At 46.6% G+C, this 25,077-nt stretch overlaps 1 protein-coding gene across 9 annotated transcripts in view; it reads left to right on the top strand.

Annotated features, from left to right (window-relative positions):
- The window catches only part of LOC121106455 (ataxin 1), a 206,756-nt gene that overhangs the window by 154,334 nt on the left and 27,345 nt on the right, over nucleotides 1-25,077 (top strand). The window lies entirely within an intron of this gene.

The following is a 25,077-nucleotide window of genomic DNA, read 5'->3' as shown; positions in this document are numbered from 1 at the left end:
TGTGGCACCAGTTTTTGTCACGTTGAGAAGAGGTTAGCTGACAGGTTTGGGGCCTTCTGCGACCAGCGTGTTTGTGGTGATGGTTTCGTTACGCTGTAACGTGCCAGGGTGCATTTGAGAGATGGGCCTGGGTCCAGATGAGATTGTGAGTGCCATTCTTACCTGCTGCAGAGGTTTATGATGGGAAAGACGGCAAGGTGTCTGTGAGTACACAGCATTCATAGAACCATAGAATGGCCTGGGTTGAGAAGGACCGCAATGATCATTATTTCAACCCCCTGCTATGTGCAGGGTCGCCAACCAGCAGACCACGCTGCCCAGAGCCACATCCAGCCTGGCCTTGAATGCCTCCAGGGATGGGGCATCCACAGCCTCCTTGGACAACCTGTTCCAGTGCGTCACCACCCTCTGAGTGAAAAACTTGCTCCTAATATCTAACCCAAACCTCCTCTGTCTCAGTTTAAAACCATCCCCCCTTGTCCTATCGCTATCCACCCTCGTAAACAGCCATTTCCCTCCTGTTTATATGTTCCCTTCAAATATTGGAAGGCCACAATGAGGTCTCCCTGGAGCCTACTCTTCTCCAAGCTGAACAAGCCCAGTTCCCTCAACCTTTCTTTATAGGAGAGGTACTCCAGTGGTACACAGAAGTGCCAACCCTAACCCGTTCCTCCCACCATGGGAGTGTGCTGGGAAGGAGCTGCCTGTGTTTTTCAGCAGGCCTGCTCCTCTCTGCCCTGCCATCCCAGAGAAAAGCCAGTTTCCAATCATGGATCCCACAAAACAACCCCAAAGGCTTAGGGATGCGACAGGGGACCATCGAAGAGGGGGATGGCTCATTGCAGCCCCCAGCTCCCTGCACAGTGCTGGGGTGTCTGCTGAAGCCTCCTGAAGGAGAGCAGCTCCCCAGGGAGACCTGTCCATCCTTTTGTCAGTCCATCTGCCGGCTGGCCTCTAATGACGGGAGCGAAGGGGCAGCAGAAGTCAGAGTGAGATCTCAAAGGCAGATATGGTGACGACAGCGAGAGCGCTTGGCACGTCTCTGCAGGGTCTCGGTAGGTTTGTGTCTGGTTCACCAGGGGTATGACACTGCGTTCCTTCTGGATCAGACCAGAGCAAGGATTTTCTCATTATAACCAGATCTCTGAATGTACTTACTAGTTCAGTCCCTGGAATATTTTATCGCTTTCCCTTTTTTGACAACTTGGCATTTTTCACTCCCCTGCACGGTAGCAGCTTTCACAGGGGAGGAACTTTATTCCCCCGCTGCTGCCTTTCTAAATGCCTTTTTTTTATTGTACCTAATCCATCTTGCCGTGTTACTAAGAGCAACGTCGCCGCTGGCCAGTTGAGAAGCTGGAGCTGTGCGTGGCTTGGTGTGTGCCAGCACAGAACTGCCTTTCATGGGTTCTCCTGGCTGAATTACCGGCACTGCCGAGATCGCCGTACTGATAAAGCAGTATTGGAAGCCCTGAGTGTTTCAGGCTCCGTGCTCTCCGCCGGCAGGATAATTTTAGAATACTCTTCCCCCCGACAATAGTAATTTTACAGCAGTGTAACTGTGGAACTTAAGAGTTAGATCAGTGTAAATGAAGGCAGAGTCAGCTCCTTTCTTCTAAGGCAAAGAACAGAACTCAGCAGTTATAAATGCATAAAAAACCTAAATGTGCACACACACACAAAAATCGACCTCGTCTTACGGCAATACTCTAAATAATTAATATAATAACCTGCTTACAAATTCAATCTAGGTATATTACATTAGTCAAGACGTTTCGGAGTAGTTCTCTCCTTTTTTATGTTCTCTGGCTTCATACGCGCCGATGAATGTGGGTAGCTCCCACCTGCATCAGGAGCAAGCAAGCATTTCTCATCAAAGAGCTGCAGTTTCCAATGGACCTCTTACCTGACTTGCAGGTTTCCAAGCATGTTTTTCTGTACTTTTGTATTCAGAAGTTTCTGTTTCTCCGGAAAAAACGAAATATGGCCCATTAAACCCACCTTCCTGGGGGCAATTCTTGCAGCTCTTTGCAAACAAAGTGCTTAAAAACAACTTGCGAGGTGATTTTCTAGACAAACGTGGTAAATAATCCTGAAATTATTTGCATCTGATTGGCATTGCTTACTTACATGTGGGATGCTGATGGTATGAATGATTCCAAGAAAGCTGTTTTGGGCTGTGTGCTCAGTAATACGAGCAGCTTTATTGCTTGTGTGTGTAAAAAGCCTGATCCTTTGAATCTTCCTTTGGGGAGACTGAAGTTAGTCCCCTAAATAAAGCTAGCCTCTTACTCAAAGGTGCTGAACAACTCTGCCCTCTTCTAAAGTAACAGGCAGATGCAGCTGTTCAGCCTGCATTGTTTTATTTCCTACAAATGGATTTAGAAGGTTAATTTAGGAATGTGAGGTTGAGGATACCGGTCCTTAGGAAGCTTATTTTCAGTGATGAAGTGAGTGGATGCCCTCCGATGCTTGTGCAGAGCTGCCCCTCATTGCAACGTTAAGCGGTGCCTTCATGGAGCAGTGGGAATGGAAAAGGCTTTCTTCGAAGTGTTGTATTCCCAGAGCTACAGAAGTTGGTGAGGGGTTGAGGACCTGCAGTACCCCAGGTGGTTTTCGAGATTATTTTGCTTCTTGCCAATAGTGGTCACAAGGTGGAAGCCTCAAACTGTGGTCTTCAGGGCTTAAAAAAAGCACCTTAGAAGCTTCCCATGTAAAGGTTGGCTCTTTCTTTGCATCCTGGCTTTGCTGCAGTTGCATGGCTCTTTTCACCTGGGGTGTGACCTAGAAGCAGAACATGGCTCATTCCTGCAGTCCTTCAGGTGAAGAAGCCAGGCTGAGCATGGCCTCCTATACCACCACCTGGCTGCAGGTGCTAGGAAATCCTTGCCACAGTTTACTCTTTGCAATCGTTGCTTTTTCATTTTATTTTTATTTTTGCAATAGGTCAGGGTACAGTGATGCGGTACGCTACAACTTCCCTCATGTGGGCAGTTCAGTGGGTGTCTAAAAAGGCACTACGCGTATTTGCTTGCAATTTGCAAGTCACTGCATCAATCTGTGGAAGCCACACCTCTACCGGAGACAAGGTGAGCCAGCTGTCATGCCATCTTAGTGAGCTGGGGTTAGATGAGCTGGTGGCACGGTGGCAAAGCTTTCTGCCATGTTGGTGATGGCCACCTGGTTCCCGCTGCTGCCAGAGGCTTGCCGTGGGCTGGGAGCCTGTTCCATATGCATGAGGGCAGGAACGCTGAGTCCTCCAAAAAAGTAAGTTTGCTAGACACCGTTTCTACTTACAGGGAGAAGAGCAGTGATTCCTGCACACAGCTACTTGCCTGCCAGCCCTCCAAATTTGTGTTACATGATTTATCTCGCTTACCTAAGCTGTGAGCAGACCCTGCACACAAATAACAGCGCCTGTATTGCCATTTGCACGGCAGTGAAGTATGAGACGACATGAAGGCTTAAATTAGGTTTCAGCTCATTGACAGGTAAGGACAGATACTGCAGCGAATAGTAAACCCTTCCTGCATCTGCTGCTCTGTGTGACCATGTGTGCAGTGCTCTGATACGACCGAGCGACCTGTAAACTCATACCGGATACATTTGGCTAATAGCAGTGGATTAGCCTGCCATTCTTCTGGGCATGCATCATGTCAGGCAGCATTTCCATGGGGAGGGCAGCAGGCTTAGATCCGGCTGGTTCTGACGCTGGCTTTGGGGATGAGTGCATGCCACTGACTGACCTCGGGGAAGGGGTCCTCTGAGGACTGTATGATAGTCACACGCCTCCCGGATCACTGTTATGACTGGTGCATTTCTGAGTAACGAAGAGATGTGCTCATGGCCACACAGCTGGGCAGGTTCTTGTACACTGAGCACCAGCACACTGGCACAGAGAAGTTATTCCAGCTGTGCTGACAGTGACTTACGAGTAGCTGCAATCTCGTCTGGCTGTTAAAGCCCCTTGCTTTTGTCCTTGTTCTGTCCTTTCATGAATTCCATGCCCGCTCACACAGGTGGGTTTAGATAGGGCGAGATGTCATCAGATCTCTACGAGTCACACTACGAGGAAGACGCAAACACAAAGTTGCACGCATGGCTTAGTTTTACTCGAGGAAGAGTTAGGAAGATCTGAGAGTAAAATTCAGCACAAACTGTTTAGATTAAGAAAATATATACGTTATTCGCTTGACTTGCCTTTAAGCATTTTCTTAAAAGTACTAAAAGAACTCTTTTAATGAAGCATAAAAATTGATTGTTTCATGCCAGGAGGGATCTTCTTCAACCTTCAGATATTAAAGACTTCGTGAGAACCACAGGAAGAATATCTTCTTGAATCATTTACATTTTTCCCCTTTTGCAGGCTTATGTAACCATGCAGAAAATCTAATAATAAGTGTGCTATTAGTATCCAGTGTGGCACCTTCCACAAGCTGAGGTGTCATATTATTACAAATAATAGTGCAGAAATGTTGTAGACACGGAGAGCTCCCATACGTGGCTTATTTGAGTAACCTTTATGGAAAAGATCTTAGGCTAACTGAGTCAGTCTTTGCTTCTGTTTTACTATTCTATTTTATTGTTTGAGAGAGGAAGAGCCTTGCTGCTTGCTTTTGTTTCTGTGAAGTCTGGTGTGCTATTAACGGCGCTGAAAGGATTAGGCTTGTAGCAGTACTCAGAACCAGGTGTCTCATGGTCTTTTATTTTTACATGCACGCCCACTCCGTCTTTGTTCACCCACCCACGGGCTCCTCAGGATCAAACCTGACCTACAAGCATCCCTTTCAGTTCTGGTCTCAGGGCTGGCAAGGCTACCGGACTGAGCTGCTTGTGCAGGCTTTGCTGGAAGATGGGCAGCCTACAGAGCAGCAGCAAGGGGAAAAAAGCAGCGTCCTTCCTTTTCTTAATCGTTTTTGCTGTTCTTTCACCCATGCTCAGAGCACTGCATCCCTTTGCAGGCGACCACAGCATCATCCCTCTCTGGACATCTCTTCTGGCATCTCTTCCTCCAAGTCCTCTCTTCTTCGTCTGGTACAATGTGCTTGAAGATGCTGGAAGAAAAGCCATAATAATAAAACTGATGTTACTTGTGCAATTACATTGCTGAGCATTCCTGATATCCACCCCTGGAAGAAGGGAGCACGTGAAAATGCCTCAGATGGCGTCTCCCTCCTCCTGACATGACAGTGCTTTTCTTACCAAAAATGCTGTAGAAATTCCTCTAATCACCAAAAAAACCCAAAAAACCTGCTGAAACTCCAAGGAATGGCAAAACAGCACTGTCTGTGGAGGTTTAACTCCATTCCCTCCCTGTGCACTCCCTCCCTGTACGTGCGGGGATGCTGTTCCCCTAATGTCCATCCCATCTTTGTGCCACCTTCAGAGCCCCTGCCTAGCTCAGCCTGCAGCCTGTCTCACTTAGCACCGTGTCTTTCTTCCTAAAAAGCTGACAGTCCAGGAGCATGGGTTCAAAGATGTGTTTAAATGTGAGTGTGGCTTGAGGCCCGAGGGGAACAACCATAACCTCACCAGTGTGATCCCAACACAGCCGTTCGGAGCAGGTGATGCTTTGGGCTTGTAGGTTTTGTAGAGGGTTATGGAGAGGCGTAGATAGGATAGATAACCTAACCATTGCTCTTGATAACCACGACAATAAACCTCACGCAGCCACTGAAAAAAATTGGTAGCCTCCACCCCAAAACACTCAACAAAGATCCTGGTTGTTTGCTGTAATCTCCCGGGAAGCAGCTAGGGGAAACAGTGCATTTCTCAGAAGCCTCCAGTACCCCTATGACTGCAGTCATTCCAGTGTGGTATGTTGAATGTTGGCATAGGTAGAACAACCGATCCAGTTCACTTGTATGTAAAAGACTGCGCACAATATAACTCTACAGGGTTGTTTTACTGTGTTTCCTCCTGTGTGCCTTCCTGGTGCTGGGTGGCAGGGACCTAATCCTGCAAGTTACTGAGCACCATGAAATCCCATCAAAGCCGATGCATTCAGCTTCTTGGTAGATTGTAACGTTATTTGATGCAGGTTGTGGTGCTGCTTTGGCTATGGAAATAAAGCTATTTGTAAGGGTCGTTTTGCTGTAAGATTTTGTAAAGCTGTACTCAGACAGTGGATCTCTCTTTACTTCTCCCAGCTAATCCTGGAGACTTATTTCTTTTCTCCTTTGGAGTTCTTGCTTTGATTTCCTTTTTTTATTATTCTTTTTTTTTTTTTTTTAAGTAATGTATTTTCTTTCATGGCCTCCTAGTTCCTGAGCTTTGCAGCCCTTCTCCTGCTTGGGTGGGTCTTTTTATTCCTCTCTTAGCTGTGGATCGTCTCCTAGCAGTGGTAACTATGGGACTCCTGAGGTCTCTGTCGCTTGAAGCGCTCATTCAAAACCAGATTGGATAATTTCCTGGCCTGTTTCCCTTCTCTTTTACTTTGAAACATGCGATAAGTTTGTTTATAGAAGCCAGGGTGGTTGATGCCAGCCTGAAGAGAAGCTGTTTTCCTTTGACACCCTCCTGAGTGACCGTGACACTGTCATGCTTAGTGTGATGAAGCCTGGTCTGGTTTTGGACCCTTTGTTGCAAAGCTTGGATTTTGCTTTTCAGGAGTCACTTAGTCTTAGATACCATTGTCATACATATCCTTTCAGTTTGTTTTTATTGTAAGGATAGAGACTTAGCTCAGAACTATCTTTCATGTAGGTCTTTCATCAGGTTGATTTTATGAGAGAAATACGGGTTGTGACACTTAGGCAATAAGAATTGTTTTCCTGTACTGGCAAAAGCCATTCTCCGGTGCCCAACCCTTGTAAAACTGTGCTTGAGAAGGAAACCAGTCAACTCTCCAGGGACAGCAGTGCAGGTCATTGCTGTTGGTGCGAGGTGCACACCTTTAGATTAGCTTTGAGTCTGTGTGTGCAGCTGTTTGGGGAGGTGTATGGTAGCACTCATGCAGGGGAAGAGTCCTTTGAGTGCCTGAGGGAAAGGGTTGCACTCTGCTGTATTTCTTCTGTGCTTTTTCTTGGTTTTTTTTTTTCCCCTTTGCTCATTGGTTAAGCTTTACTGGCAAAAGAAGAGTGAGGTCAAGACCGTGCTGTTTATTTTGTTTCTCAGCTAACTGAAAAATACAGCCTTTCGTAGCTGCAGCCTTCCAGGGACCAAACTTAATGGCCAGCTTTTGGATTTTACCACGCCAGCCATTGTGCAATGGTGTGAAGGGTAAGGTGGGTCAGCCCTACCTCAAGGCTTTGCCGCGCATCAAAGGCTCAAACACAGCGTGCGGTCCCAGAAGACAGCTCGAAAAAGGCTGATGTGCCACGCTGTGCTGGTGGCTCTACTGGTGAGAGCCCACGGGTGTTGCTGAGGATGGGGCTTCAGGGCCGGCCTGGGACTTAGCTGCGTGCCTGTGCCCAGCCCTCTGCAGAAACCTCTCGCTAGGAGCTCATTAGAAAAGCGCAGGGAGGAGAAGCAGGCTCCTTCCTTTCGCTGATTTCACAAACCAGAGCTTTTCTTGTGCTCAGCGATCATCACATGCCTTCTCCAGTGACAGGGAAGGAGGCTGCTCCCCTTTCAGCCTCTCCCACTCGTAAGCTGTTTATTCACATTAAGTGGTGAAGAGGCTGGATCATCCATACTTCTCCAGCGTGTCCTCAGTTAACACAGGGTTCTGGCAATTGTGTCTCTGATTATTCTCTCACCATCCCTACCTTTTAAAAATATTTCTCTTTAATTGCTGCTTTGTCAGCTGTGTAATATTGTACTTGGATCCAAAGGTGCTTGTTAAATAAGGGATTTGAGGCTGCAGGGGACTGAGCTGATCATTATGAGTCTGAGAATGGGACCTGTGAAGCGTGTTATCCGAGGCCTCCGTGGATAGTTAAATTAAATGAATGCCTTTGTGATAAACAGTTTTTTTTTTTTTTTTCAAATTAATCAATTGTGTAAAAGCAGGGAGTAAGTGTTAGCAAGCTGGATGGGAAGGGATGGAGAGCCACAGCTGCTACCTGCTTCTATTGCTGTGCCGTTAATGAACAGTGAAAGACTATACACCATCCAGTGGTTTTAAATCCTTTCATTTTTTTCTTTGCCCTTGCCTAAAGGTGGCCCAGAAAAGATGCCAATAGGCAGAAGACAGCAGGAAAATGGAGCAGAAAAGCAGTGCATTGCACTCATCCCGAGATGTCATAGGTCTGCCATAAACCTTACTGACTTACCACTCCACCTTGCTTGGTGGAGGTGATCATGAGCGAAAGGAGCTGCAGGAAAGGGGTGGAGAGTGACAAGGCTGTGGTATGAATTGTGGCTTCTGCCAAAAAGCTGTGCAACAGCTGTCATGCCTGCAAAAGACTGCTTTCTTCGAGCATTTTTTCTCTGTGCATGGAATGGCTGGATCAGTAGGCGAGGATGTAATGCTTCAGCCTACTGGCTGGGCCTACCCAGTTCTGTGCCTTCACAAAGCAGATACAGCCTCTGCTTGTGTATCCACATGCTGCTGCCTTGCCATGGGACTCACACTGTACACCCAGAGCCTGTCAACCACACAGCTTATCCGTGAGAGACCCTGACATGAGGCTGGGCAGGCTGCCTGCAGGTGCAGGAACAGGAAGCCCTGCCCCAGCAAAGCAAGCACGAGGTGCAGTCTGCCCTACGCTGCAGACTGGCCAGCAGGAGCATGAAAGAAAAGGACCTAGCTGGGACACACCGAGAATGAGACAGAATTTGTGGGATTCCCGTGAAAATATGAAGGTGATCTCATCAGCCAAGGTCTGGTTGGCCGCACAGCGGTCTGATTTCATTCGCTAGTTGCGTCAAGGCCAGTAGCATTTGTGCTGTGTCACCATTGGGAAGGGACATTCCGGGCTCATTCTTTCTTCACTTGCCCGAAGTGCTGTGAAATATCCCTATGTGCAGCAAAGGGAGTGGGGAACGGGGTGTGGGAACACCCTCTTCACTGGAGCTCTGTGCAGAGAAAACGCAACCCCTGTGTGAGGTCTGGACTCCCCAGTGGCTGCAAAGGATATCATGGGTGGTAACACTTCCTACATTTACTCTCTGTTGCTAATGGCCATGGTTTCACCAAGCACAGACACAACCCCTTTGGGGCAATAAAAAGCTAGTCCTTCTTCCCTTAAGCTGTCAGCAAAGGTTTTTTTTTCTTTTTGGTTTGCTTTATTAATATTTTCTCCACAGATGTAGAGGATGCAGGCTTGTTGTTCTGGCTTGTGCTCTCTGGTCCCTGTGCACTTGGTCTAGGGCGAGTGCATATACTTCGGGTAATCTTTCTCTTTCACCAGTAATTTAGAGAAGGTATAGATTTGTAGCACAGCTGTATGAATTCAGGGGAAAAAAACTAGTGCTAGCTGCCTCGTGTTTTCTATTTTTGCTCTGCAGTACTCAGCCAGCTCTTTCATGTGGCAGGAGCAGTGAAGTCTCATCAATGAAAACACAAGCTGATAAGATCACAGGGAAGTTTGAAACTACACCCTTCTCACCTTCTAGAGATCTTCCAGCTGTAAGGGAAAGGTTTCGGGGCGACCGTTTCCTCTCATCTGCATACAAAACTGAGAGGTCCTGAAATAAATGAGCACAGAGCACTTCACTTTATATCATCTCTTCCCTTCTCTCATCTGCTGTGAGCACGTGTGGCTCGGGTGCATGCAGCAGCTGTGTGGTCAGGCTGAAAGGGAATGGCATTTTGGGCCTTGTGCAGGTACCCTGATTTCTCTCCATGAGTTCAGTCAGTACTCCTTCTTTCTTGCTGCAGAGCAGACCTTATTTTTCTGCTCTGCATGGCTTCACAGGTAAAATACAGATGTAGGGACATCACCCAACTGCTGTTGACCACATGGGATACGTCTTTGCTATGGTAAACAGAGAGCCAGCGCTTTGTAGAGGAACTGTTTGACTGTATTTCTCCTCTTTTCCCTTCCCAGGAAATCGGTTTGGCTTGCAGTTTTTCAGTCTTGCACTCAAAACAATAAACAGCTCCTGCCTTGTACTTAACAGTGCAGGGAGGAAGCAGCTGGTCCACGCAGCAATGCAGGAAGAAGCTGTCGATGGCAGGATTACTTCACTCGGGCCGTCTGGAGGCGACGTGATTTGTCTGTTTTCTTCCCTAGTTGGTGAACCCTCTGGGTCACTGGAGCGTTGAAACCTTCAGCTGGATGCTGTGCTGATTTGGCACTCACATGTGTCACTGTGGCTGGCAGGCCCTGGTGCTGTTTTATGCCTAGACCAAATGCCCTGCTTTCCCCAGAAACCTTACTGTAGCTGCAAGGTGATGACTGCAGACCCAGGAACTCCATAATTTATGCTCCCCACGCAAACAAACATGCATATGCCATTCACACTCCCAGTGTATTAATAGTGACAGAGCAACATGTGTTTTCCGCAAGAGCCGTGCACCTGTTGAGGTTGTTCAGGGTCACCAGGCACTGCGGTGATGCCGTACTGCTTTCTACAGGCTCCAGCATTCATTAATGAGGGAGGAAAGGGATTTCATGAGGCCCAGAGGAGCTGGGGTGGTGGTAGGGAACCATCCAGACATTTTAAGCCCGCTTTCTGAGTTCGTAGTGTTTGTGTGCTCAGCCTGAAAAGGAAAGCAAGTCTGGGAGCTGAGTTTGCTATCTGTTACGGTCAAAATGTGGCATTTGTGATAGATTGAAGCTTCCCAATGGCTAAGGTCAGAATTTGTCCCATGGTGTGCATGGTGTGCAGTTTACTGTGTGCAGTTTACTGTGTGCCACAATATAAGAAGGACATCAAACTATTGGAGAGCATCCAATGGAGGACTCCATAGATGATGAAGGATCTGGAAGGCGAGATGTATTTGGTGAGGCTGAAGTCCCTTGGTTTGTTCAGCCCAGAGCAGAGGAGCTGAGAGGAGGCCTCAGTGGCGGCTGCAGTTCCTCACAGGGAGCGAAGGGTCAGCGCTGAGCTCTGCTCTCTGTGGCAGTGGCAGGGCCAGAGGGAACGGCATGGAGCTGCATCAGGGGAGTGTCAGCTTGGGGGTTAGGGAAAGGTTCTTCACCAGAGAGTAGTTGGGCTCTGAAAGAGGCTGCCCAGGGCTGTGGTCACAGCTCCAAGCTGCCAGAGTGAACCATGAGTGTTTGGGCAATGCTCTCAAACACGGAGTTTGAATTTTGGGTAGTCCTTTCTGGAGCCAGGAGTTGGACTTGAGAGTCCTTGTGGTTCCCTTCCAACTTGGGATGTTCAGTGTTTCCATAGGGCTCCCATGAAGGCACACTGATAAAACCTTTTTGTTCTTTGGGTCTGTTTCCTAATCTGAAGCCACTATTACAACTGTTCTCTCCCATTTTATAGGCTAAAAATAGGTTTTAGTTAAAGCTTCTTGGGAGATTGTTTAGGAATGACCAGATCCTCAGTAGCTCAAGGACATGAAGATTAAAGAAATGCTTCATACTGTGTCCAGGTCTAGAGCCCCCAGTACAAGAAGGACAGAGAGCTGTTGGAGAGTATCCAGAGGAGGGCAACAAAGATGGTCAGGGGGCTGGAGCACCTCCCCTACAAAGACAGGCTGAGGGAGCTGGGCTTGTTCAGCCTGGAGAAAGGAAGGCTGAGGAGTGACTTCATTGCAGCCTTTCAGTACCTAAAGGGAGCCTACAAACAGGAGGGGAGTCAACTCTTTGAAAGGGTAGATAACAGCAGGACAAGGGGAGGGAAGATTTAGGTTGGATGTCAGGGGGAAGTTCTTTACTATGAGAGTGGTGAGGTGCTGAACAGGCTGCCCAGAGGTTGTGGATGTCCTGTCCGTGGAGGTGTTCCAAGCCGGGTTGGATGGAGCCCTGGGCAGCCTGGTCTAGTGTTAAATGGGGAGGTTGGTGGCCATGCCTGTGGCGGGGGATTGGAGATTCATGATCCTTGAGGTCCCTTCCAACCCGGGCCATTCTGTGATTCTTTGATGCTGTGAACACAAGTCAAACCCTGCTCAACATTCAGAGGCACTGAAAGCAACCCCTGGTGCATCAAAGCAGTCAGTGGCTTGTCCTCCCCCGCTGGTATTTGGGCATGATGGATTCTCTTGGGTTTCAGATGCTCTTAGGCAGAGATTTCACACTTAAGAGTCTAGAGGAATTTCAACACCACTGACTGTGCTTTTTCCTCTGGAAAAGCTGCAATGGGCAGACCTTGTAGAAAGTAAAAGAATCAATGTCCTAGCTATTTAATCTGGGCACCTTAGAGAAACAGAAGCTGCAGATTGGAAAGCCATTTCTAGCTGAAACTTGGTAACTGGGGAGAATCCTTGTACCTGCCTCCTGAATGCCATCTCCCCATTTAAGGGACTAGAACAGTTGTAAGTGGGTAGGAAAGTGAGTGCAGTATCTCCAGCTGAGTCTTTCCCACAGAATGGCAGTGTTTGGAGCTGTCTGCGTAGGATACTGGCACAGGTCAACTGAAGAACGTAGGAGGAAATTATTTTGTGTACTCCACGTACTAACACATGCAAAGTTTTGGAGAATTTTAGGTGGAAATTAATGGTGATCTGTAGCACCCAGTTCCCCAAGGGAGAGGCACAGGTGAGTGGAGGGTGGGCACCAAACCATTAGGGATAATTGTCTTCAGGATCTGCAAAAGGCCTGAGAGGCATAAGCTTCCACTGGTAATTAGGGGCTTCTGTTGAAGGGTTTTTGAAAGCTTCTGTACCTCTCTGGGTGTCTGAATAGGATCTGCTGTAAGTTATGTCTTTTTCTTTAGCCTTCCTGTTGCTGTTTTGTTGTGGTTTTGGTGTTGTTGGTGGGGTTTTTTTTAGGGCTGTTTGTTTTGTTTTCCTTAATTCTATTGTGTTGGCAAGGGTGAAGTTTGACCTACAGAAAGACCATTATTTCAAGGTAACTGTCTTGTGCAAAAGATTGTCATGATAGTGTACTGCAGTTTATAAATGCAGGCCTTCTTTTAGTTCCCCTCATACCCAATTATACAAATTAAAACTTTTCCCCCAAGCAAAATGGAAACTAACCAGATAAAGCCATGGGGAAACACTAAGAAAACAGATGAAGGAAATCACATTCTTTGTCATTTCTATTCTTAACTCCTATTAGAATGGACAGAAAATACATCCTTTGAATCCCCAAATTTTCAGCCTAAAGACACATGGAAAGAATGGCGATACACACAATATATATCCTATATCCTTCATTATAGTTTCCATTGTGGCGGTCCCTGGTGGTGTTTTCTATTCTGAGGTTTTATCAATCTGAGCAAGTCTGTTCCTGAGGCTTTACTGAAAGGCAAAAGGGTGAAAGAACGTTATGTCTACAGAAATGTCAGAAGAAATGCTTTCTAACGTGCTGTGGATCATTAATTTGGCTTCAAAGAAGTGTTTTATACTTGGGGATTTTACTGAACAGCTGCGGGAAGGATTTTTTACTCTTGGACAGGGCATGTTCCCCACAAGGTAACCTTGTAAAGCATTTTCTCTAGTAATAGGATTGCGGACAAATACTTCTGTGCATTTCTCCTCCTGTTTTATCTCTGCTCTCCCCTAGAACTCCTCTTGATTCCTTGATATTTCTTCAGGGTGACATGAGGACACTGTACCAGAAGTGGAAGATGAGAAAAGCGTAGTGTTAAAACAAACCAAAGCTGGGATGATTTACTAGGGCTGGGGCGATAACCTGTGTGATCAGGGTCATTTTGCAAACATCAGGGGACAAGGTTCGAGTGTAAAATCTGTTGTTAATGAATCTGGGAAATAGCATTTCCCTGAAAGTACCGAGTAGATCAGAAACTGCTGAGTGGGTTTTAAAAGACATAATCACCATTATTATGAGAAAAACAGAATATCAGCATTTCTCTTTCAGTTTCAGAGTTTTAAAATATCTGGCTTCCTTATTAAGGTCAATTAAGCAATGGCATTAAGTGATGTGCAAGGGAACTTTTTTTTAAAATAAATCATGATTTTTGATAATTGATCAAGTGTAACTCTTTCTGTAGCTTTGAAAGAAGCTTAACAGCTGGCAAGAGTAAAATAGAGTAGTGGTGAGGGCATGGACTGAAATTCAGCACTGTTAACTGAAGTGGCAGCAGCCTCCAGCTGTCTGTATCCCACCTCCTTCCTTTCCTTTCCTCTCTGTCCATTTTGCTCTCTTTTGAACAAGAGACCTGTGCCTTTCCCTCATCACCACGGTTTTCAGCTCGCCTTTTGCTGCAACCTGCCGCCAGTTCCAGTTTGCAGTCTCCCCTGACAAACTCAATGTGTTCTGTTCCAATCTCTGAAGTGGAAGTAACAAGAAGAGTTCTCACTCCACTGAGATTCAATGAGGTTACCCCATTAAAAGTTGTAATAGGTTCCTTGTGATTTGAGATATGGATATATATATATAATTAGCCAGGGGCCAAATGGAGAGCTGGCAACGGGATCTGAGAGTCCAGCTTCTATCTACTGAGCAATTCCTCCCAAAGGGAAGGTATTTTAAGTGCAAGGATTAAATTTGAAATAAAACATGCATGACCAGGTAAATACAAGTAGCAAATATTAGCAAATAAAATAAAAACTACACTCTACCTGGTGCTGTCAAGGTTCTCTAAATCCTTCTGGTCATTTCTGCTGTTTATCTGCTCTGTGAAAGCCCAATCTGGAGTACCATGTTGTGCTAAGTAGTGCTAAGGAACAGGCATATTTGTTGCATATGTTTTTTTCACTTTAAAAAAAAAAGGAAGTGTACTCTTTCTGGAAAGTTAACAACATGCATCAGTCACAACTTCACTTGTTTCCCAGGAAACAGTTCTGTCCCTTTCCTGTCCTACTAAAACACAAGACGTGGAATTGTAGAATTACAGAATCACAGAATCAACAGGTTTGGAAATTTTTCCTGATATCCAACCTGAACCTTCCTTGGTGCAACTTGAGGCCATTCCCTCTCACCCTTCCTCTTGTTATGTAGGGGAAGAGGCAGACCCTCGCCTCACCACAACCTCTTTTCAGGTAGCTGTAGAGAGCAATAAGGTCTTCCCTGAGCCTCCTCCAGACTGAACAATCCCAACTCCCTCAGTCTCTCCCAGGACTTGTGCTCCAGACCCCTCACAGATTCGTTGCCCTTGTGGACTCACTCCAGGGACTCAGTGTCTTCCTTGTAGTGAGGGGCCCAGAACTGAGTACGGTACTTAAGGTGCGGCCTCGCCAGAGCTGAGTACAGAGGGATGAGTACAGAGTGCTGGCTACGCTATTTCTGATACAAGCCAGGATGCCATTGGCCTTCTTGGCCAACTGGACACACTGCTGGCTCGTGTTTAGCCGAGCATCAACCATCACCCCCAGGTCCATTTCCTCCGCACAGTCTTCCAGCCACTCTGCCCCATGCCTCTATTGTTGCCTGGGGTTGTTGTGGCCAAAGTGCAGGACCCGACACTTAGTCTTGTTAAGGTTTATCCCACTGGCCTCAGCCCAGCCATACAGCCTGTTCAGATCTCTCTGTAGACCCTTCCTCCCCTGAGGCAGATCAACACTTCTTCCCAACTTGGTATAATCTGCAAACTTAGTGAGGGTGCACTTGATGCCCTTTTCCTGGTCATCAATCAAGATATTAAACAGGACAGGCCCTCATACGAATGTCTGGGGAACAGCATTTGTTACTGGTCACCAGCTGAATTTAGCTCCATTCACCAGCACTCTCTGGGCCCAGCCCTCCAGCCAGTTTTTTACCCATCAATGAGTGAAAGTGCACCTGTTCAAGCTATGGGCTGCTAGCTTCTCCAGGAGAATACTGTGGGAGACAGTGTTAGAGGCTTTGCTGAAGTCTAGGCAGACTACATCAACAGCCTTTCCCTCATCCACCAGGCAGGTCACCTGGTTGTAGAAGGAGATGAGGTTGGTCAAGCAGGACCTGCCTTTTATGGGCCTATGCTGGCTGGGCCTGATCCCCTGGTTGTCCCTCACATGCCGTGTGATCTCATTCAAGATGATCTGCTCCGTTACCTTCCCTGACAGCCATGGTCAGGCTGACAGGCCTGTAGTTCCTCAGATCCTCCTTACGACCCTTCTTGTAGACAATTGACATTGGCAAGCCTTCAGTCCTTCGGGACCTCTCTGGCTGAACTGGATCGCTGATAGATGGTGGAAAGCAGCTTGGCAGTTACCTCTGCCAGCTCCCTCAGCGCTCTTGGGTGGTTCCCATCTGTCCCCATGGACTGGTGACAGTTTCTAACTGTTTCCACCTGAATCATGGGGGCTTTATTCTGCTCCCCATCTCAGACTTCCAGGTCTGGAGGTAGAGTAACCTAAAAATAACTGGTCTGACTTTTAAAGATATGAGTAAAGAAGGCATTGAGAATCTCAGTCTTTTCTTTATCCTCCATGGTCCCTGCTGCATCCAGTAAAGGATGGAGGTTCTCCTTAGCCCTCCTCTTACTGTTCATGTATTTGTAGAAAAGGTTTTTGTTCTCCTTCACTACCAGTGGTCAGGTTGAGTTCAAGCTTGATTTTTTGCCTTTCTGATTTTCTCCCTGCATATCCTAACAACTTCTTTGTGTTCTTCCTGAGTTGCCCATCCCTTTTTCCACAGGAGGTAGACTCTCTTTTTCTCCTGGAGCCTCAGAAAAGCTTTCTGTTCATCTGTGCTGGTCTTCTTCCCACTGACTCATCTTGTGGCATAGGGGAACAGCCTTCTCCTGCATCTCTAAGACTTTCTTCTTAAGGAGAATCCAGCCTTCCTGGGCTCCAGCTCTAACAAAGCCTTCCATGGTGAGAAGAGCAGTTGTGTGGTGGCATTAAGATAAATTCCACATTGTGTTGAAACTACTTTCTGAGGAAAGCAGTGGATTCACAGTCTTGAGCCACTTAAGTGGGATTTTTGCCTCCATGCCTTTGCTTCAGAGAGCTCTGCTCAGCACATGTGGAGCCTCAGTGTCCCAGTTCAGCAAAGAGCTCACATCTGCCTCGAAGCCAAGTATGTGCATGTTCTCAGTGATGTGACTTTAAGCAGGCTGGTTCCCTGTGGTTTCAAGTTAATAGCTTAAATGGTTTCAAGTCCTGTGCTAGGTCAGGACCTAGGGAGACACAAGCTTTGATCTCTGCTTAAATGAATTGAAGGCACGTGGACAGCTGTAAATTGCATAAAGGTACCCAGTAAGTGAATCTCTATTAAAAACGCTGTGTTTATATCTGGGCAAATGTCTCTCTACTAGGGAAAAAAATCGTTAGTAGATAAGGAAAAAATATCAATATTGAGAATTATTTTGTTTATACTATAAGGACTGGTATTTTCTTTTGCAGATTTGTTTACACAAGTTTTGAGGACACCTGGATTTTTATCATATGAATCTACTGAATCCCAGCAAACTCTCCTACGCAAATACCTAGGACTTTTCCTTAGGACTGTTTAAAAACAAAAACAAAAAGAACAGGGTGAGCAGTTTAATAGGTGATATGAGTGTGGAAAATTGAGTTTGCTTTTCTACCAAAGCTGAAGTAGTTCTGAATCATGCATATACATAGAGCAAGTGCAACCAGTACTAAGGAACAGGGATGTAACCATGTTTTGAATGGTTTCAAAACTACGTGGAAATTACTGTCTGCTGTATGTGCCATTAGCACCTAAACTTTCCTCCTCCCAGGGTTGATTCCCACTTCTTCCTGTGATATTTTAAGATACAGTATCCTGCGCAGCCTTCTGTTGGACACTGGGTTTTCTTCTGTTTCTTTATTCATAGGACCAACATACAGGGCATCTTGAGCATAAGCCACAGAGCTTTAGTTCATGTGCAAATCTGATACACTCTTCTGGCGATGAGCTGCCACACATTTCAGCTGTGAAATTCAGTGGTCAAAAGTAGACACTGCAGAGGTCAGATTAGTTATATTTTTCTGGTTTTTTTTTTTTTTGGCATTCACGGTTGCCTTGTTGCATTATTACTACTGCTTTTATAATTTTTGCCTTTCATTGAGGCTTTAGGTGTTGCCCACTGCCAGAAGCCTGATGCGCCAGATGTGCTGTTGTGGTAGGACTTATGAATGAACCTAGAATGTGTTTGCTTTGCAAGCAGTAGTTTGTGCTACTGGTTCCTAACTGCAACAAGTATTTTATTATGTTTCTGCCATTGCGGGAATACTGAATGCATCATCTCTACAGGATTATTTTGGAAAAAACATGGTGGTCAGCACTGTGTTGTCAAGGACATGTTTGAACAGTAACCTGTCGCAAGATTGTTGTGATCTGAGAAGAAATATCCTCAGGAGTCCAAATGCACTGTTGAAGTAAAATGAAGGTAGAGTTAGCAAGAAAAGATGGAACTGGGATACTCTGCTTGCGTTGTTTCTGAGCTAAAACTCTCCTAACTCAAGAGAGATAAAGGGAGGCGTAAGCACGACTGGAGTAGGGGTAGCTATGTGTGGTGAGGGAACCCAAGTAATGCCTGGAGGCTCAACGCAAGGCCAGCGAAGGACACCCATCATGGCACAGAGCAGTTGGGCTTCTGCAGCTTCCCCAGAGAGGCTTGGGCAAGGCCAGAGGAGCTTTTAACACAACAAAATAAATGGCTTTTTATCTGAAGAGACAGTTTTGAAGTAGCCTTAGAGTGTTCAGCCTCTTCAGGTGGCCAGGTGGGTGGAAGGAAGATGGCTTCTTTTCCTGTGTTGATTAGATGAGGAAGTTTACAGTGGGAAATGTGTTAGGTCTGTAGAGGATACCTGTGATTTCAGCCACAGTAGTTCACCCTTCCAGTTCCACTGGCACACACACAGGGTCTGAGGAATCTGGCTGCAGCCACGCTCTCCTATTTAGCATGTCATAAAGGCAGGATTTTTATTTTACTGTCTGTTTCTCCAGGCTGGATGGAGAGCTGCAGTGCTACTCTGTCCCTCTAGTGATCTATGTGAGTTGTCAGTGTGTGTAAAGCAGTGAAGAAAGGAATCAGAGAATCACAGGATGTCTTGAGTTGGAAGGGTCCTCAAAGTCCATTCAGTTGCAAGCCCCTGCTGTGGGCAGGGTTGCCAACAATGGCAGGTGCCAAGTACTAAATCAGGTTGCCCGTGGTCTCATCCAACCTTGCTTTGAATACCTCAAGGGATGGGCCATCCACAGCTTCTCTGGGTGACCTGTAATGAGAAACAAGGGGTTGGAAGGATGCTGGGTATCAGTATCTCCTGGAAGTGCCGTTGTTCCCATGATGCATGGATGGATGATTAAGGAGCTAGCTCAGCATCCCTCTGCTCTGGTTAGGTCACTCTCTGCAGGCCCTGGGCAGGAGGACTCTCCCCAGCACCTGGCCTCAGGTCAGACTGGGATTTTGAAAGCATCGGTGTAATATCCACTCAGCAGGCAACAATGAAAATGGAAAAGAGTATGTTTAGGCTGGCGTGGACCTCTTCTTGCTTCCTGAGGCAGGAGTACGGTCCAAGCACCTGTACTGTGAGGTCCCCACATGCTTATCAGCATCCACCGCTTGCAGGCAAAATTAGGAGATGTGCAATGATTCAGTTGCCCATAAGCAGTGTGTGTAAGGGTGTAATTTCGCTACCTCCCGCTTCCTGCATCTCTCCCACTCTGGCTGCAACAGCCACCCTGCTGGTTTATCAGCTTTTCGGTGGAGAAGCCCATTCTTCATTTTGTTCTGCAAAATGTCCAGTGCCAGAAACAGAGCACGGTTAAGGAAAAACAAAATACCCCTCACACCTCCTCGGCTCTTTCCCTCCCTGCCAGTCTGGCAGCAGTGAGGTGGGTGATGGCAGAGCTGTCAGCACCAGCAGCCAGCGGTGACACCAGCCCTGACACCAGCCCTGACACCAGCAGTGACAGCAGCTGTGACAGCAGCCTCTCCTCACTGGCCTCCCTTCTGAAGGCAGCCCCGCATCCGGAGGGTGCCAGGGAAGGGAGTGCTTCAGTTTCGTGGCGAATGGATCACAGGGCTGCGAACAAAGACCGTCAGCTCCATCTCACCAGCTGGTTCTCTCAGCAGTTTTCACAGGAAGTGTGAAGAGAACACATTTTATGGGAGATATTTATCATTACCCGGTACTACTTAAATATAGCTCGTGGAGCAGGTTAGAGCTTGTTAGGCTTTTATCTTCTCGAGTTGGAGGATGATGTATTAATCCATGACTGTTGCAGCCTCAAGTGAATTACAGAGAATCATCCCCAGTGAGTAAAGATAAATGACATTTCGAAATTAACCCATTACGCAGTCTCTTCCAATAAAGTGCTTACTAAAATATTAAATTGTAAATGAAGATGCTTCAGGTTTCGTTTGAAAGCCGGAAAGACACTTAGACACACTTCCAGTAGTGTCTGTCGTCTTCTCGGAGATTTCATCTCTGCTGAAAGGTTTGGGACTGACAGCCCCAGAGGACAAACTCTGTGTTAATCTACTGAGCAGGCACAGTAGCTGCAGTGCAAGCTGCTCTGTCCTGCTAATGTATGTGCTGCAGCCTCTGCTGGGAGTGGGTCAGTCCCAGGGGGTGCAGTGTTAGCTCAGACTTTGCAGCGTCTAACCTCAACAAAAAAAGAAGAGCTGTTCAGCTCATTATTTAGCTGCACCTGCATTGATTCAGCTGGCTTTAACTGTTTGCTTAACAGTTATAAGGCGTTGCAGGCCTTCCAAAAACATTGTAAGTCTTCCAGATTCAGCTCGACCCACAATGCACCTTCGAGTTTGGCATTGCTCAAATATTTTAAGAAAGAATACAGTAATAATGCTGAAATTCACATTCAGCTGTCAGTGACTGAAAGGCTTGGCTGTGCTGGTGGTCTCCCTGCTTGTCTCTCCACACCAGTGTAATAGGGTTGCACAGAGGGAAAACCAGCCCTGTTACTCAAAATCAAGCCACTCTTTTTAAAATAGTGTAAGGTGCACCTGTGCAGGTTTCGTGAAGTGAGTGCTGGTGAGGTTTGCTTTGGAACAGATAGCCCTGTATAAATATCTTCGTTCCAGGCTAGCATCTGCATGCGTGATAACAAGAAGCAAGAGACCAAGCTTTTTCAGCACTTCCCTCCTGCAGCATACCCCATCGCTGTGGTGGTTTTTATTCTTTAAACATGGAACTGGCATGAGCCTGCTGGAGTCAGCTCCCTTCAGAGCAGCTGTCCAGCAGTACTGACCTGCACTTCCAGCCTGGGCTGGCTTCAAACCAGCAACCCAGAGGGCAGAGCCTCTCCATCACGTTATCTGTCCTGGAAGTCACCAAGGCCAGTGTCCCATTTTCTTTTGTTTCTGCTCATTCAGTCCCTTTCAGCTCGTCCCGGTTACGATTTTCCTGCAAGGCTCTCAATTACCTTCACGTGGAGGGTGTTTGGAAGACCAGGTATGGCCCCTTGAGGCTTGGTGTCATGCAGTGTGGCTTGGGGTGGTGGAGCTTCCAGTAAGAGTGAGGGCTTTGCAATTGGCTCAGGACGTCCTTTTGAATGAGGATATCCAAATAACTTTAGGACTTGAAGTTCCTCAGTGTTGTAGAGGTGTTAGAGAAGCAAAACTAGGCCTACTTTTATGGAAATCATTTAAAAAGGAAAGTTTCTGAAAGACTGGTTTGGTCTCACCGCTCTTTTTGTCAGTACATTGTTAGTGTGCTATTACTATGGTTTGGTTCATTAATAAATTCCTCATATAAGGAAGGCCTGATGTTGTTCCCATTGCAGTAAGTGACTCTGAGCATGTGGAAAAGAGCAAGACTTCAGATAGTCAATCTTGAAAAGTGTTCTGTTAGTCTTATTATCTGAAGAGAATCATCCTGTTGGTGGCAACCGCTCTGCATCCAGTGGCCACGTTCTGCCAGCAGGGAACGAAGAGGAGAGGCTGCCTTAGTTTAGCTCTTCTTCAAAGATTATACTTAAATGCCATTAAATCCAAAACAAACGGCATTTCACATGCGTATTTAACACTGTTTGATCACTGTTTGAGATCAGCAGTTGCATTTTTTCGTGTTTGTCCTCACCTGCCCATGAAGTGGGGATTCTTTGCAATGAATGTGAACAGAATGAGCCACCCTTCCTGCACAAACGTAAGAAAACCCAGTCAGCCCTCTTTCACCGCATGCTTATGTGGTTAAAATGAGAGTAATGCAAAAAAAGTCAGCCCCAGGAACGTGCTGAAGGTGGGAATTAAAGCCCAGATACACCCGCCAGCCTTCTCACTGTGTTTTCCATAGGCTTAAAGTTGCTGGGCAGGGGAGTGGGCACAAAAACGAGCAAAACTTTTTTATAGGCATCAACACAATGAATGCTTCGTAGCAGTTGTGGATGCTTTTTAATGATAGACTGTGCTGGTGCAGTTCTGCTGTTTGGGCATCAGTGAGAGGGATGTTACCCACAGTGCTTGTTTGATTTTTAGTAATTTTCTCCCAGAGTCAGAAGTGTGTACGTGCAGTCTCCGTTCTGACTCAGCCTCGCGTTGTTAGTGAGAGTGGCATTTTAACTGGTGGCAGAGCAAGGACAGAAACTAACTTTAAAGACCAAGTGAGAATGACAGAAATCACAAAGCGAGGAGAGTAACGAAGGCAAATGCTAAAACAGTAGTTCAGAAAAGAACAAACAGAGTGTGGGGGGAAACAGTTTTAGACCAGATCCATGGAGGATGTACTTGTCCACAGACTGAAAATGGGGAAAGCTGCCATTCCTTGTCAGACCAGCTAGATTTTGAGTCGAAGCTGCTGAGCGACAGTTTTGCTCTAGCCTGGTCCCATGTCTTTTAATTAACCAGGGTTGTCATCCACATCTTGGAGATTTTGATGTGAGTGGGTGCTCATCTCTGCTGATTTGCTCAACGCTTTGCATGCAGAAAGCAGCAGCTGCAGCTGGTGATCCCAGGGCTGATTTGTCTGCAACTTGCACTGGAAATGTTTCTGTAAACGAAGAAAACTGTGCAAGAGGCACCTAGGCTAATGGACGCATTCAGACTGTGCAGTAGGTGGTACCAAGCGTTCTCTCGGTTTTCTGTTAGCTCACAGTTTATCTGTGACGTGTGTGGGGCTTTGATGGGTGCAGGCAGTGCAGTTACCATTACATGCAGGTGCTCTCTGCGGATATGCTGCAGCTTGTGGTGCTCTCCCAGCTCCCGTGGGGCTCTCGTGTGCCATACACTTCAGTTAGTGGATGCTGAGGATCTCAGCAGAGGTCTTGGGCAGAGGTGTGACCTAAGTGGCACGGCTGAGACACTGCCAATGTTACCTCCAGATTTGCAGCTCCTCACTGGAGCGGTTTCAGCGCAGTTGTGCTGACTGGCATCACAAAGCATAGCTGTCAAAATCACCTGTTAAAATCTGTCACTTTGGAGAGTCTTCAGTATTTTCAGTGAAGAGGTGTAATGAGCATATTCCCACCCTTGCCAGCAGTCTGCTCGTGAACTGAGGTTGTCCTAAGGCTGGTCTTTACTAGGAGGTTTTGCTGGTAAAGCTATAGCAGTGCAGTCCAAATGTAAAGCTGTAGGAATGCAGTTTGGACTGACAGAAGATCTCCTTAACCCATTTCTCCAAACACCAAAAGCAGTGTCTGTACAGGAGACGTGTCCCTCCTTCCTCCTGAATGGGATGAGTTCTGCTGAGATGCTGCAGCCCCTCCAGCCGCATTTCACCAGTCAGCAGTCCCTTCATTCTCTCTCTCCTTTTTCCTCACATTAAATTGGCACAGTAGCTGTCATCTTAACCTGGCTGTGCATCAGAGGAGATACTGCACTGCTTCAGCAGCAATCTGAGCCGAAAGGAAAGATTTTGCAGGCAGTGTTTAACCCATGGGCAGTGAGTTGAATGGTGCTACCACAGAAGAGGAAAGGTTCTTTTTCCACTTCGACTCCTGGGTTTTGCCAACTGGGAGCAAGGATGTGAATTTTCATATGCACGGGTAATCAACGTGGTGACGTTTCAAAATGCTTTGGTAGGTCTTGCCCCAGCTAGGAGAGATTTAAATCTAATTAGAGATCTAATTAGAAATCATCTCTTTCAGGAGCTATTTTTCATTTCTAAGAAAATAGAACTTCCATTTGTAAACACAAAACAGAAAACAAGAAAAAAAAAAAAGAGAGAAACTGTGTGTATCTACCATAAGGAGTCTCCAAGTCAAAAACCACACATGAAAAAGAAACTAAACCAAACCAGATTAACAGGTCTAAACTCACTGTGTATTGTACATTCAGAAGAAAAGATCAGAGGAGGCAGAGAGGGAGCGGTGAACAAATTAGATGCTGAAGAGTCCCTGAGTGTGTAAATAATACCAGAAGAAAATCCCTTTTCACCATAGCAATGGCAATGGCACATGATGTTCCCATTTTGGGATGCATCCCATCTATCACTTTGCTTTCACTGCTGTCATTTATTTGTCAGAACCACAGCGTGTCTGAGAGCAGACTGGAAGTGCCGCGATGTTCCCTGTTCATCCCCCTTGGAATGAGCCTCTCGGTGAGATAAGGCAGCTTTTGTGAGGGACTCCCCAGAGAGCTTTCTTCTCCCAGGAAATTCTCTCCAGTGGGTTCTACTCTGCAGTGGGAGGATCTGAGCCTATTTCAACTGTTTTCTTCTCCAGGAGAGCAGTGCTTAAGTGCCGATTTGAAGAGGAATGCACAAAGGTTTTAAGCACTCAGACCCCCAGCTGAATCTCATTCCCTTCCCCTTATTTTGTGAGAGTGCTTCTGAAAGGCCCTTAGCTGACGCAGAAACCAAAATCCTGTCATTAGTGAGGTATGGCTAGTTAGAGAACAGGTTTTTGTACTAAGTCTTGCCTTTGCCTCAGTCTGGGGAAACACTTCAAAGCCCTATAGGAGGTAACCACTGATACATATTGGCAAACTGCAGTTAGACGTGCCTGTCACTACAGAAGGGCTAATGCACATTTGCAGAAAGCTGTGCAAAGGAGCTGTCCGATCTCGTAGGGAAGCCTTGTCAATGGAGGGTGCACGGTCATGAACGGGATTCATTGGTGTGGGTCCAAGGAGTGCCAGTAATATCTGGACCTGCACCACCATGTATTTGTGTGTGATCGGAGCTGTAGAGCAAGTTGCGCCTGATGTGTATGATGTGATCTGATGAATTTAAAAGGTCAAGATCACGGTCCACTAGCATCAGAAATGAAACTCTGTAAGGGTGAATTTTGTGTTGAGGAAGCTACGGAGTCCCTCTTTGTATCTGAATCCAGGGATAAT

This window comes from Gallus gallus, chromosome 2, assembly GCF_016699485.2.
Source record: "Gallus gallus isolate bGalGal1 chromosome 2, bGalGal1.mat.broiler.GRCg7b, whole genome shotgun sequence".
NCBI classification, from domain to species: Eukaryota; Metazoa; Chordata; class Aves; order Galliformes; family Phasianidae; genus Gallus; species Gallus gallus.
The sequence above is the reverse complement of the archived record's forward strand: the minus strand, read 5'-3'. Positions and strand labels throughout refer to the sequence as shown.